Below are 12,085 nucleotides of genomic sequence, written 5' to 3' on the forward strand. Positions count from 1 at the left end.
ATACCACTATAGTTAAAACATCCTGACCAGATTTTTCTTTCTCTGAAACAAAGTATCGAAACACTTTGAAACAGTACGGGAAACCCCTACTTTACTTTGGTTAAGTTTAGGTAACCTGTGCACTAATTTGTTCGTGTAATTACCCAGTTTAAAGAAAGGTCTGTATTCAGTTCCTGCTCTCTCTCAACAGAGAATCTACACAAATTGTGGATATTACGTGTTCTCTCAAACTTTGGTTTTGTCTGTTTAAACAGTTTTAAATGAATTGCTAGTTCAGCGTGACCATGTGCAGCAACATTTCTTTATTTTGGGAAGACGCTGAGTATATAGAGTTCATGCTGAGGGCCTTAAATTCACAGGAATAAATGGCATCATGGAGGATGGAAATCTGATTTTGTGTCACGTTTAAATTTGCTTAGAGCTAGCCTGCTAGATAGAATCTCTCTTTCCTTCTCTCAGTGCAATTAAAAGGGGTGATCTGAGCCTACAACAATGACCATTTCAGCAAAAGGAAACATGGCTAAATGGACAAGGCCCACCCCCTCTTCTCAGCTCTGATAAAACTGTTCAGAATTCTTCCAGAATAGCACCTTTATCTACTACACCAGGAAAGTCTTGCACCTCGTCTAACAAAGCGCTACTCAGAGTCAGACATCCTACTTCAGTGTCACTGCATTAGAACCACCTAAGAAGCCTCTTAAAAACACCAGTGTCTATTCATATAAAATTCTAGAAAAGGCAAAACCTATCTGTGATGGAAAACAGAACGGCAGCCGTCTGGGGAGGGGGCACAGGACGGGGCGTCTGCCGGCCTGGGGACAAGAGTAGCTTCCCGCAGCGTGAGGGACCTGGGCTACACCGTGCCTGCCCCTGTGAGGTACATTTGACGTCAAAGGAAAAACCTGCCCGAGTCTCGGTTGTACCCACAGAGATTCTGGTAAGTGGCTGAGGGAGCGGCCGGGGCAGGCACAGTCAGTCCCAGAAGCCCCCAGGGGTTTGTCATACCAATGAGGTGTCTTTTCTGGTGATAAATAAGGGATTCTATTGCAGACATGACAAAACCATTCTCAAGAACGGCTGGAAAGCGCAGGGTGGCCCTGGACACACCATTCTGTGACTGCACTTCCCGGGGGGCCTCATGGAACCTTCTCCTCAGGTTCACGAGACGTGCTTTCTTGGTGACATGAGGCCAACCAGAGGGCCCTCAACAGAACCAAGATCTCTCCCAATACTTTGTGGGCACAAAACATTTGCTGTGGGGCCAGGCGCGGTGGCTCACGCCTGTAATCCCAGCACTCTGGGAGGCCGAGGAGGGTGGATCGCTCGAGGTCAGGAGTTTGAGACCAGCCTGAGCAAGAGCGAGACCCCGTCTCTACTAAAAATTGAAAGAAATCATCTGGCCAACTAAAAATATATAGAGAAAATTTTAGCCGGGCATGGTGGCGCATGCCTGTAGTCCCAGCTACTGGGGAGGCTGAGGCAGGAGGATTGCTCAAGCCCAGGAGTTTGAGGTTGCTGTGAGCTAGGCTGACACCACGGCACTCACTCTAGCCCGGGCAACAGAGCGAGACTCTGTCTCAAAAAAAAAAAAAAAAAAAAAATTGCTGCGAGATGCTTTCACATTTGATAAGCTTTTGGGTTTTTCTTTCCAACACTTTAAAGTTGTAATTTAGAGATTCAGTAGATCACAAAAGAAATCAACAGAGCATGGCATGGTCCCTTCTGTCCCAGGGCTGTGCTGCAAGACGTCTGGGGACGACTCAGGCAACACACTGCGGAGCTGCCTTCTGTGGCACCCGCAGCGAAGTGTGCAGATGTGCCTGTCAGCCAGCCAGGACGTGCATGGTGGCTTGAGGAAAAGCTACTACAACCAAGAGAAACCAAAGAAGTCGCCTCTGAAGCGAACATTATTTTGTTTGTGACATAACCAAGCAGGTGGTTCTTGACAACAAGATCACAGAAACAGTGCTCTGTAATACCTGCCGGTCATTTCAGGTCCAGCTCTACCTGTTCTCTACTTGCAGGCTTTGGATTCCCGGTAACAGCAATCAGGTCAGAGCCCACCATAACCAAGTCCAGTAAATGTCGCGTCAGTTCGTATCACCTGGCAGCACACTGGAGTGATTTTGGTCACCATTTACAGATAATCAGGAAAGAAATTTTCTATTATGTGGCAAAGTTGTTGTAACTGTTTTAAAATGACAATAGCTGAAACAGTGTTGCAAATGTGTGTAACACATTGACTAAAAGTGGATGTTCTCAGTAAGTTATAGGTAACCGAGGGGCTGCCCTCCTTTGCTTGAAGGAAAAAATAGAATAGGAAATCCTGAACACTTTGCACAAAGAACTCTCAAGCCAGTTACAAATATTTGCTGGGCTACACTGAATCAGGTGACTCTAGGTAGAAACAAAAGACAAAGCATAAACCAAGTCACTCAGTCAGCACTGCTGCCTCAAAAACCACTGGCATCTCCTGATCCTGTCAGAGTTTGTCCATAGCTGATTATCGATAATGATGCCCAAGGACCATTATTTGAAAAAACCATCAGGACTAAATGCCCGTACTGGTCTGAAATTTTCCTTTCTTCCCAGAGACCTAGCTTTTCAGTCTTAGATATATATTTTGACAGAGAATGAACTTATAGAAATCTTAAGGAAAGAAAGTGTAAAATCAGGAATCTGGATGTCTTTTTTTAGATACACATATTTATGCTGCTAGATTTCACCCCAAATCGGTGATTAAACAAGGCATAGGCTTCCCAATGTCCAGAATGTTCTTTCTACAACTGACTATTCCAGAGGCCAACAAACTGTTTCTCCAAAGGGTCAGATAAATATTTTAGGCTTCGTAACCACACAGTTGTTCTCTGTCTCAGCGACTCAGCTCCGCTGCCATAGTGACAAAACAGTCGTAAATGAGTGTGGATGTGTTCTAAGAAAACTTTTGGAGACTGAAATTTGAATTTTTTGGTACTTTCACCTGTCACAAAATATCTAAAATTAAACCCATTCTTAGCTCATGGGCAGTACAAAAACAAGGGTTGACCCTGCACTAGACTAAGTTTTGTGAAAGCAAAGTCCACAATGGGCTCCTTCCGTGTTCCTTTGCAATGGCCTCAGACAGTACCAGGCACACGGTAAATGTTCAGTAAGTATTAGCTGAACTGAACTGACAGCAGTCATCACTAACCAGCATCACTGCCTACCAAATAACTATTGCATGTAGCTGAACTCAAGAATATGAAAATCCTTCGAAAATGTGAAACAGTTATTCACACCGAAGTCTGTTTTAGCATGTTCGAAACAATAAAGTAATTTTACTTCTGATGTGTGAAGCATTTCATGGCCAGATGACACCTAAATGTCAACTGCTGACTTCTGACCACTGAGAACACCACCATCAACAGCTCACTTCAGTGTAAGCACAGACCCATCTGTGGTGCTTGTTGGACATGGGGGTCCCTGAGCCCTCACCCTCAAGACAGTCTGGGGGGCCCTGGAGGCTGTTTTAAACAAGCACACCAGGTCATTCCAGTATAGATGGCCTCTGGGTCTTGGAGAAACACGAATCTATATGTAAATTACCTACAGTTTCAGAAAGTAAGCAGCTCCCAGACCCCCTTTATAAAAACTCTGTGATCACAGAACATGACAGGATCTATAAGAAACCCCAATAATTGAGCCTTTAGGAGTTGAGCTGGTCTAGTGGAAATGGTCCAATCCTGCCAGTTCTCCCCCCCCCACTGGGTCCCAAAGCCCATCACTGAAAAGCATTTTCTAGGACTATTTTCTAAAAATATACCTATGTTCAGTCTTTTTCATGCCCAGTACTTACACACTGACATTGATCCCTATCTATAAGACGAGAAGAGCAGCACATCACAGGTACTGCCAGTACTAACAGAAAACATCTGCACATGAACGAATCGCATTGATGAACTACATGGGATTCCATCCAGCTCCATCCTCAGTCTCCCACAGACAAACCAGCAATAGTCATTTGCATTTGAGCTTCTGACAATAGTTTTTTTTTTTTATTTAAAAGAACTGAAATTTAAGTTAAAAAAACCTCCTCTGAGCTATCACAATATGCCTTCTTACAGATAAAAGTTGGAACTCGGAGGATAATTCAAACTGCTAAAAACATCTTGAAGTGGATTCCTGGAGTATATTGGCGAGTTAAACGCCCACTCACATGCCCCTCCCAAGTCAGGAAGTTAGTCCTACAGAATCACAAATGCACAAGACTTGTTCCCCCAGATTTGTGGAAACCCCACTAAATGCTACTGTAGCTGTATCTATATTTATTAATTTTTTACAAAGTCAACCATTTCTTCTGTAATGGAAGACAGTGAGTTTTGACTAAGACCAAGAGTCCAAAAGACATGAGCAGCTTTGCAGCAGCCAGTCTGGGGTGAGCTAGCAACTACAAAAGCATCTCAAATTAACTCTACAGACCATAAAACAGACTTCAACAGGAAAAGCATGTAGTATTTCTAAATCCACTCTACCCACAGATTCACAAAAAAAAAAAAAAAAAAGCTAAAATATTATTAAGCTACAGAGTGAAGGGTGTTAATGTATCTCAGGAATTTTATCATTCAATATTAATGTACTTTTTTGGGTAACTTTAAACCCCATTAAGGCTTTTTATAGACAGCAAAAGATTCTTTGAACTAAATGACAAAGAGGACAGAAGTTACCAAAATCTGTGGGATTCAGCAAAAGCAGTCATAAGAGGAAAATAAATTCATAGCATAAATGCCTACAGCCAAAAGAGCGAAAGATCACAAAATCAACAATCTAATGAATCATCTCAAGGAATCAGAAAAGGATGAGCAAACCAATCCTGAACCCCACAGAAGAAAAGAAATAACTAAGGGTCAGAGCAGAACTAAATGAAAGACATAACAAATGAATTATACAGAAGATTAATGAAACAGTTGGTTCTTTGAAAAGATGAACGAAATCGGCATGCTTCTTGCTACATTAAGCAGAAACAGAAAAGAAAGGACCCTAATAAGCTCCATTAGAAATGAAAAAGGAGATATTACAACTGATACCATGGAAAGACAAAAATATCATCTCTGAATACTATAAAAATCTCTATGCACATAAACTTGAAAACGTTGAGGAAATGGACTAATTCTTGGAAACACACAACCTCCCTAGGCTTAATCAGGAAGGAATAGAACTCCTGACAGACCAATATCAAGTAACGAAATTGAAGCAGCAATCTCTCAACAAAAAAAAGTCCTGGACCAGAGGGTTTCACACCCGAATTTTACAAGACCTACAAAAAAGAACTGGTACCTATACTGCAGAGATTATTTCATAACATGGAGAAGGAATCCTCCACAACTTGTCCTATGAAGCCAGCATCACCCTGACACCAAAGCCAGGAAACACCACACTAACAAAAAAACTACAGACCAACATTCCTGATGAATATCGATGCAAAAATTCTCAATGAAATCCTAAAAACTGAATTCAGCTGCACATCAAAAAAATAATCCACCATGATCAAGTGGGCTTCATCCCAGAGATGCAAGGATGATTCAACATACACAAATCCATAAATGTGATTCACTACGTAAATAGAAACAAAAACAAAGACCATATGGTCCTCTCAATACATGTAGAAAAAGCATTTGACAAAATTCAGTACCCTTTTATGATAAGAACTCTTAAGAAAATAGGCATAGATGGAACATATCTCAATATTATAAACGCCATATACAATAAACCCACAGCCAACATCATCCTGAATGGGGAAAAACTGAAAGCTTTCCCGCTTAGACCTGGAACCAGACAACGGTTGCCCACTGTCCCCACTTCTGTTCAACACAGTGCTGGAAGTCCTGGCCAGAGCAATCAGACAAGAGAAGGAAATCAAGGGTATCCAAATGGGGGCAGAAGAGGTCAAACTATCGCTCTTTGCTGATAATATGATCTTATATCTAGAAAACCCCAAAGATTCTGCTAAGAGACTCCTGAGGTTGATAAACAAATTCAGCAAAGTCTCAGGCTACAAAATCAATGTACAGAAATCAGCAGCATTCCTTTACACCAACAACAGCCAAACTGAGAATCAAATCAAAGAGTCAATACCCTTCACAATAGCAACAAAGAAAATAAAATACCTAGGAATATATTTAACCAAGGAGGTGAAAGACCTCTACAGAGAGAGCTATGAAACACCGAGGAAGGAAATCGCAGAGGATGTAAACAGAAAGAGAAACACATCATGCTCAGGGACTGGCAGAATCAATGTTGTTACAATGTCTATATTAAAAGTGATTCACAGATTCAATGCAATCCCCACTAAAGTACCAATGTCATTCTTTGCAGCTCTAGAAAAAAATAATTTTACACTTCATGTGGAACCAGAAAAGACCCCATTTAGCCAAAGCACCCCGTATAGCCAAAACACTCTTAAGCAAAAAGTACAAATCAGAAGGCATCACTCTACCAGACTTCAAGCTATGCCACAAGGCTGTAGTAACCAAAACAGCATGGTACTGGCACAAGAACAGAGATATAGAACAATGAAACACAACTGAGAACCCAGATATAAAACCGTCCTCATATAGCCATCTGATCTTTGACAAAGCAGACAAAACATACACTGGGAAAAGAATCCCTATGCAATAAATGGTGCTGGGAAAACTGGATAACCACATGCAGAAGACTGAAACAGGATCTGCACCTCTCACAAAAATTAGTTCACAATGGATAACAGATTTAAACCTAAGGCATGAAACCATAAGAATTCTAGAAGAAGAGGTAGAAAAGACTCTAAAAGATATCGGCCTAGGCAAAAAGTTTACGAAGAAGAACCCAAACGCAATCACAGTGATGACAAAAATAAATAAATGGGACCTGACCAAATTAAAAAGCTTCTGCACAGCCAAGGAGATAATCAACAGAGCGAATCCACAGCCTACAGAATGGGAGAAAATACCTGCACGCTACACGTCCCATACAGAGGTAAAAACCAGAATCTACAAAGAACTCAAGTGAATTAGCAAGGTAACATCAAACAACCCCATTAAAAAGTGGGCAAAAGACATGAACAGAAGTTTTTCAAAAGACAACAGATTAATGGCCAATAAGCATTTGAAAAAAGGCTCAACATCTCTAATCATCAGGGAAATGCAAATCAAAACCACAATGAGTTATATCAGTTAACTCTAGTGAGGATGGCTTTTATCAAAAAGTCCCAAAACAACAGATGCTGGTGTGGATGTGGAAAGGAAGGAAAACTGATACACTGTTGGTGGGACTGCAAACTAGTTCAACCTCTATGGAAAGTAATACGGAGATACCTCAAAGAATGGAAAGTAGACCAACCATTGGATCTAGCCATCCACTTACCCAAAGGAGAAAAAGACATTTTATTAAAAAAGACACTTGCACTTGAATGTTATAGCAGCACAATTCACAATCACAAAGATGTGGAAACAGCCCAAGTGCCCATCAATACATGAGTGGATTAGTAAGATGTAGTATATGTCTACCATGGAGTACTACACAGCCAGGAAAAAAATAGTGAGCAAATGCCTTTTGTAACAACCTGGATGGAACTAGAGACCATCCTTTTAAGTGAAGCATCACAAGAATGGAAAAACAAAACCACGTGAAGTCGCTACTAAATAGCAACTAACAGATCAACACTGACGTGCACATATGGTAGTGAAATTCAACAAAAATCAAGCAGGTGGGAGGGGGAGGAAGGGTTGGGTGAACTCACAGCTAACGGGTACAATGCACACTATCTGGCTGATGGACACCCTTTTAACTTTGACTCAATCTGTATAAAAGCAATTTATGTAACCAAAACATTTGTACCCCAAAATATTCTGAAATTTAAAAAAAGATGAAAAGCCCAGTTCCACTAATTATAAAGTGGTTTCTAAATGGAAGGAAAAAAGAAAAGACAAGACAGAGACAGAACATATTCCTCAGTAGAGTAAGTCTACATCCTTTTCAGAAAATAACTTAAATATCTCTATTTTTGGGTAAAGGCATGAATATCATTTGTTCTTTGCTTGTGGGGGCTGACATCCAGCCAGTGGAAACACCAACTGCCACCCGACTCCCCCTGACACCTGTACATTCTGTGCTGCAAAGAGCACAAACTGTGCACACTTCGTACGTATCTTCAGTTCATCAATACTGGAAACACTAAATGAGTTTTCTATTTATCTTGATTAAATTGTAACCATCCTGATATAGAAACAGCCCAACTATTATCTTCTCAATCACTTAGAGCTAAAATAAAAGATAAAGTTCAATTAAGATTCTAAATAACCCACCAAAAGATACATCACAAAGCCCAATATACAACCATCCAAAACACTTCACATCTACGCCCAAGCCTTTCTGAGTATGACATTGTTCAAGTCATCATGGGAAGGCGGAATAGAAAATATGTGAATTTTTTTTTCTTGCTCAGGTGGGTCTTGGTACTTTGGATTATAGAGATTAGATAACAACACATGGGATTTTACAGTTTTATATCCTAGATCCAATTTTTAAAATCCTAGGGCTTTACTGGTGTTCCCATTACTTTTTGCTCTGGTTAAGGATCGCTTGAGCTCAGGAGTTCGAGACCAACCTGAGCAAGAGCAAGACCCTGTCTCTACTAAAAATAGAAAGAAATTAGCCAAACCACTAAAAATAGAAAAAATTAACCAGGCATGGTAGTGTGTGCCTGTCTACCTGGGAGGCTGAGGCAGGAGGATCGCTTGAGCCCAGGAGTTTGAGGCTGCTGTGAGCTGGGCTGATTTCACAGCACTCTAGCCCAGGCAACAGAGTGAGACTCTGTCTCAAAAAAAAAAAAAAAAGCTAAAAAAAAGATAATGGACTATATTGTGTTTTAAAGGTATGCCCTTTATGTAAATAAAATCTTAAAAGTAATTTTCACAAAAGAATACAGTTTTCTCATTTTTTTTTTCCTAGAAAAGTCATGGCTATTTCAGGAAAATAAAATTCAAACAAATCACAGTAAAACAAAATATAATCTCAGTTTCATGCAGAAATAAATAATGAGAAGATGCCTCTTCAAAAGTTGCAAATGGGGCATGATTTTTGCCAGCAACACAAACGTCACCTTTGATGGTGGTTTTACGGAGCAGAATGGGGGACATGCGGGACGTGTGGATCAGTATGGAACTGCTCAAATAACCCTCAACCCTTTTCTGTTATAACATGCACAGTAAAAGATGTCCAGGACATTGCTGAGTGGAAACAGACTAGCTACACCAGTGATGTATGTGAAGCTACACGGATGTACATAGGAACAGACACACACAGGGAGGAGTCTCTGTGAGAGTCAGTTGTGACCTCCTATGGGACAGGGTTTCTGGGAATTTTATTTTTCTTATTCTCTTCTAAATTATTTGAATTTTTTATAGCAATTAAAAAATTTAAATCCTTTTTTAAAAAATTAATGAGAATTCTTTAGTAACAAGAGTATGAAAATGGACATTACTCAAATCTTTTTCAAAGTAAAATCTAATCTGATATTAATAATCTACTTTTCAATAACAATCTACTATGTCTATAAAGTAAGTTTATTTTTTAGAAAGGCAAGACATTCCAAAGAACTATCCTCAGGGTTGTGAGAGTCCTGACATTATGAAAATAAAATTATTTTTAATTGAGAAAAATGCCTATTGCCTTCTTACAATATTTCAGAAATAGATATATGAGCTAAAGCTATTTGAGCTGAATTGACAGCTGACAGTTGGGGGACAGAAAACCTATTCTCAGTGATTTTTTCAACATTTTAAGGGACAGAGGTTGTATGAATAGTCTTCTGATCACTACAAAATATTAGGAAGAGGCTTAATCTTCAATTTTAGGGAGTAATATTTGGATTCCATTTATTATTTTTACCTCTATTGAAATTTGGCTGTGGCATTTTATCTTTAAAGTTCCTTATCAGTATAGCTAATTAATCCACATTTTTTTCCAAATATTAATTTAAAAGAAAACAGAATAGAAAGTTATTCTGATGTGGAACCATAGTTTTTGAGTTTCTGTCTATAGACTTAGTTCTCTTATTCTAATAATATTTAAATCTGGCCAATCACTATCTTCTTAGATAATTAAAAACACTTTATTCAAAGTTTGGAAATAAATCAACCTTACAACTTCACCTTAAGGATATTTACAATTCCATTAGAATTTCAAGGTTATTATTACCCCTTCTCCCAGGAAAGGACTTGGTGGCACTTATTTTTTCTTGAATATACTAATAACTATAAAATAGAATGGATCTAAAAGAAATAATTTCTTTGGAAATTTTGAAGCTTGAGATAAAATTCTCTATCCTCAACCTAAAAAACAGGCTTTCTGAGCCTTATCAGAGAGTAGCTCACAGGCTATAAAATAAATGCATAATTCAAGATTTTGTATAGACTTACAGCCTCATTTCAATAAGCATAATTATATTACAGTGTAAAAATATCTAGGTTGACAAAGGCAAAAAGCCAAAGACAAGAAAAGAATAGGATAGGGCAATCACGTTTCTGTGTGAGCCAGTAACACTGTGTAATTTTTTAAAATTCTCATCTAATCAGTAAAGAGTCCAGCAAACACACATGGAAAGTGTAGTGAGAGGACTCGATAGTGAATTCTAATGGAAGAAGCATCACACACTTTCTTCAAACGTATCACTGTTCAATTTCCATTCTTATAGAAGAAACGTGAAACATCTACAATGATGTCCTCAAAAGTTCCAGTGTGTTTGTCTAAATTCTTTACTATGAAAATAGGAACTAAATATCGAACATGAAAGAGCTATGGCTGTAAAGACACAGGTGAGGGCAGAACGGCATTCCCCAATTCCTGTGCCCACGCTGTGAGCGGCCATTTGACCGGTGAGACTGCCTCTTTCTCTTTTGCATTTTTGCTACCTTAGTGCTCCTGTTCTTAAGAGCTCACTAATTCTCTGCTTTGCCTAGTGTAAATGTTTTACCAGAAAACAGGAGACACGTATTTGTTTTTAACACATTGCCACCCTAGAAAAAAATGTATTTCCTTGGGGCCGCGGTGTTTTAGTAAGAAAATAGAATAAAAACTGCAAAAACAAAATGATCCTTTCTAATTTAATGAAAAACTTGTTATTTCTTACTGTTCATTGTTTTCTGAGACATGACGAATGACTGAGTTATATATACTTCACGAGGCCCCGGGCTCAAAACCAGCCTGAGTCAAATACAACCCGCGTGGCAGATGGTGTGTTAAAGTGCACAATCCAAATCCGTGAGAATAAAGTATGGACATGAATGCCTCTGCTCTGCTCAGAACTGTGACCATGTGGACCATCGTCCACAGATTTTGTACAGATAGCGCACACTGCGTAGCCCTCAAAGAGGAGGGCTGCAACTTTAGACATTCAGACTCGGATTTACCATCACTTATCTGGCATTTAGCTGTGTGGCTGGTAAGTCCTCACTGAACATTTCCCTAGCGCTGCCCCGACGGCCTTTCGTCTACCGAGCGAGTGTGCATGGCAGTGTTGCTGAGGTTACGCACTGAGTAATCCAAAACCATGGTTACTAAGGGAAGACAGGGATGTATACTGTAGTTTGCTCATCATGCTGACAGGGAGTTTTTAACTAATGTCACAAGGGGGGAAAATTATGAAAACAAAACTTTTTTTGAAGAGTCAAAGAACATTTAAATTATTCAAGTATCATAAAACATATTTGCAAACTGAACTCAGGAATAATCTGGACAATTTGCATGATTACAAATAAGCATAGTAATAATGGCAAGTATAAAATAAAAGAGGTTGCAATAAAATAACTCTTTACTCATCAGTGCCTCATGCAATGTAGTCTTTAGTCATCACACGTCACTCGTATACACAGACATTCTACATTCTGCAACCAACAGTCATAGCATGTGTATTCTTCAACAGGGAAAATGAATGAAAATAATTGTGGAAATTACTTATTTTACCTAAAAGGCAATTTCATTTTGTTTTAAATAAAAATTAGAATTCTTTATACAGAACTGTCTCATCCCTCCATCCTCCAAATAAAATATAAGCAAAAAACAAACTAACTCA

The 12,085-nt window shown here is 39.3% G+C and overlaps 1 protein-coding gene across 8 annotated transcripts in view; it reads right to left on the reverse strand.

Moving 5' to 3' along the window:
• Positions 1-12,085, reverse strand: part of ZMYND11 (zinc finger MYND-type containing 11) — a 96,289-nt gene that overhangs the window by 18,967 nt on the left and 65,237 nt on the right. The window lies entirely within an intron of this gene.

The sequence above is a fragment of the Lemur catta genome, chromosome 18, assembly GCF_020740605.2.
Source record: "Lemur catta isolate mLemCat1 chromosome 18, mLemCat1.pri, whole genome shotgun sequence".
Classification (NCBI taxonomy): domain Eukaryota; kingdom Metazoa; phylum Chordata; class Mammalia; order Primates; family Lemuridae; genus Lemur; species Lemur catta.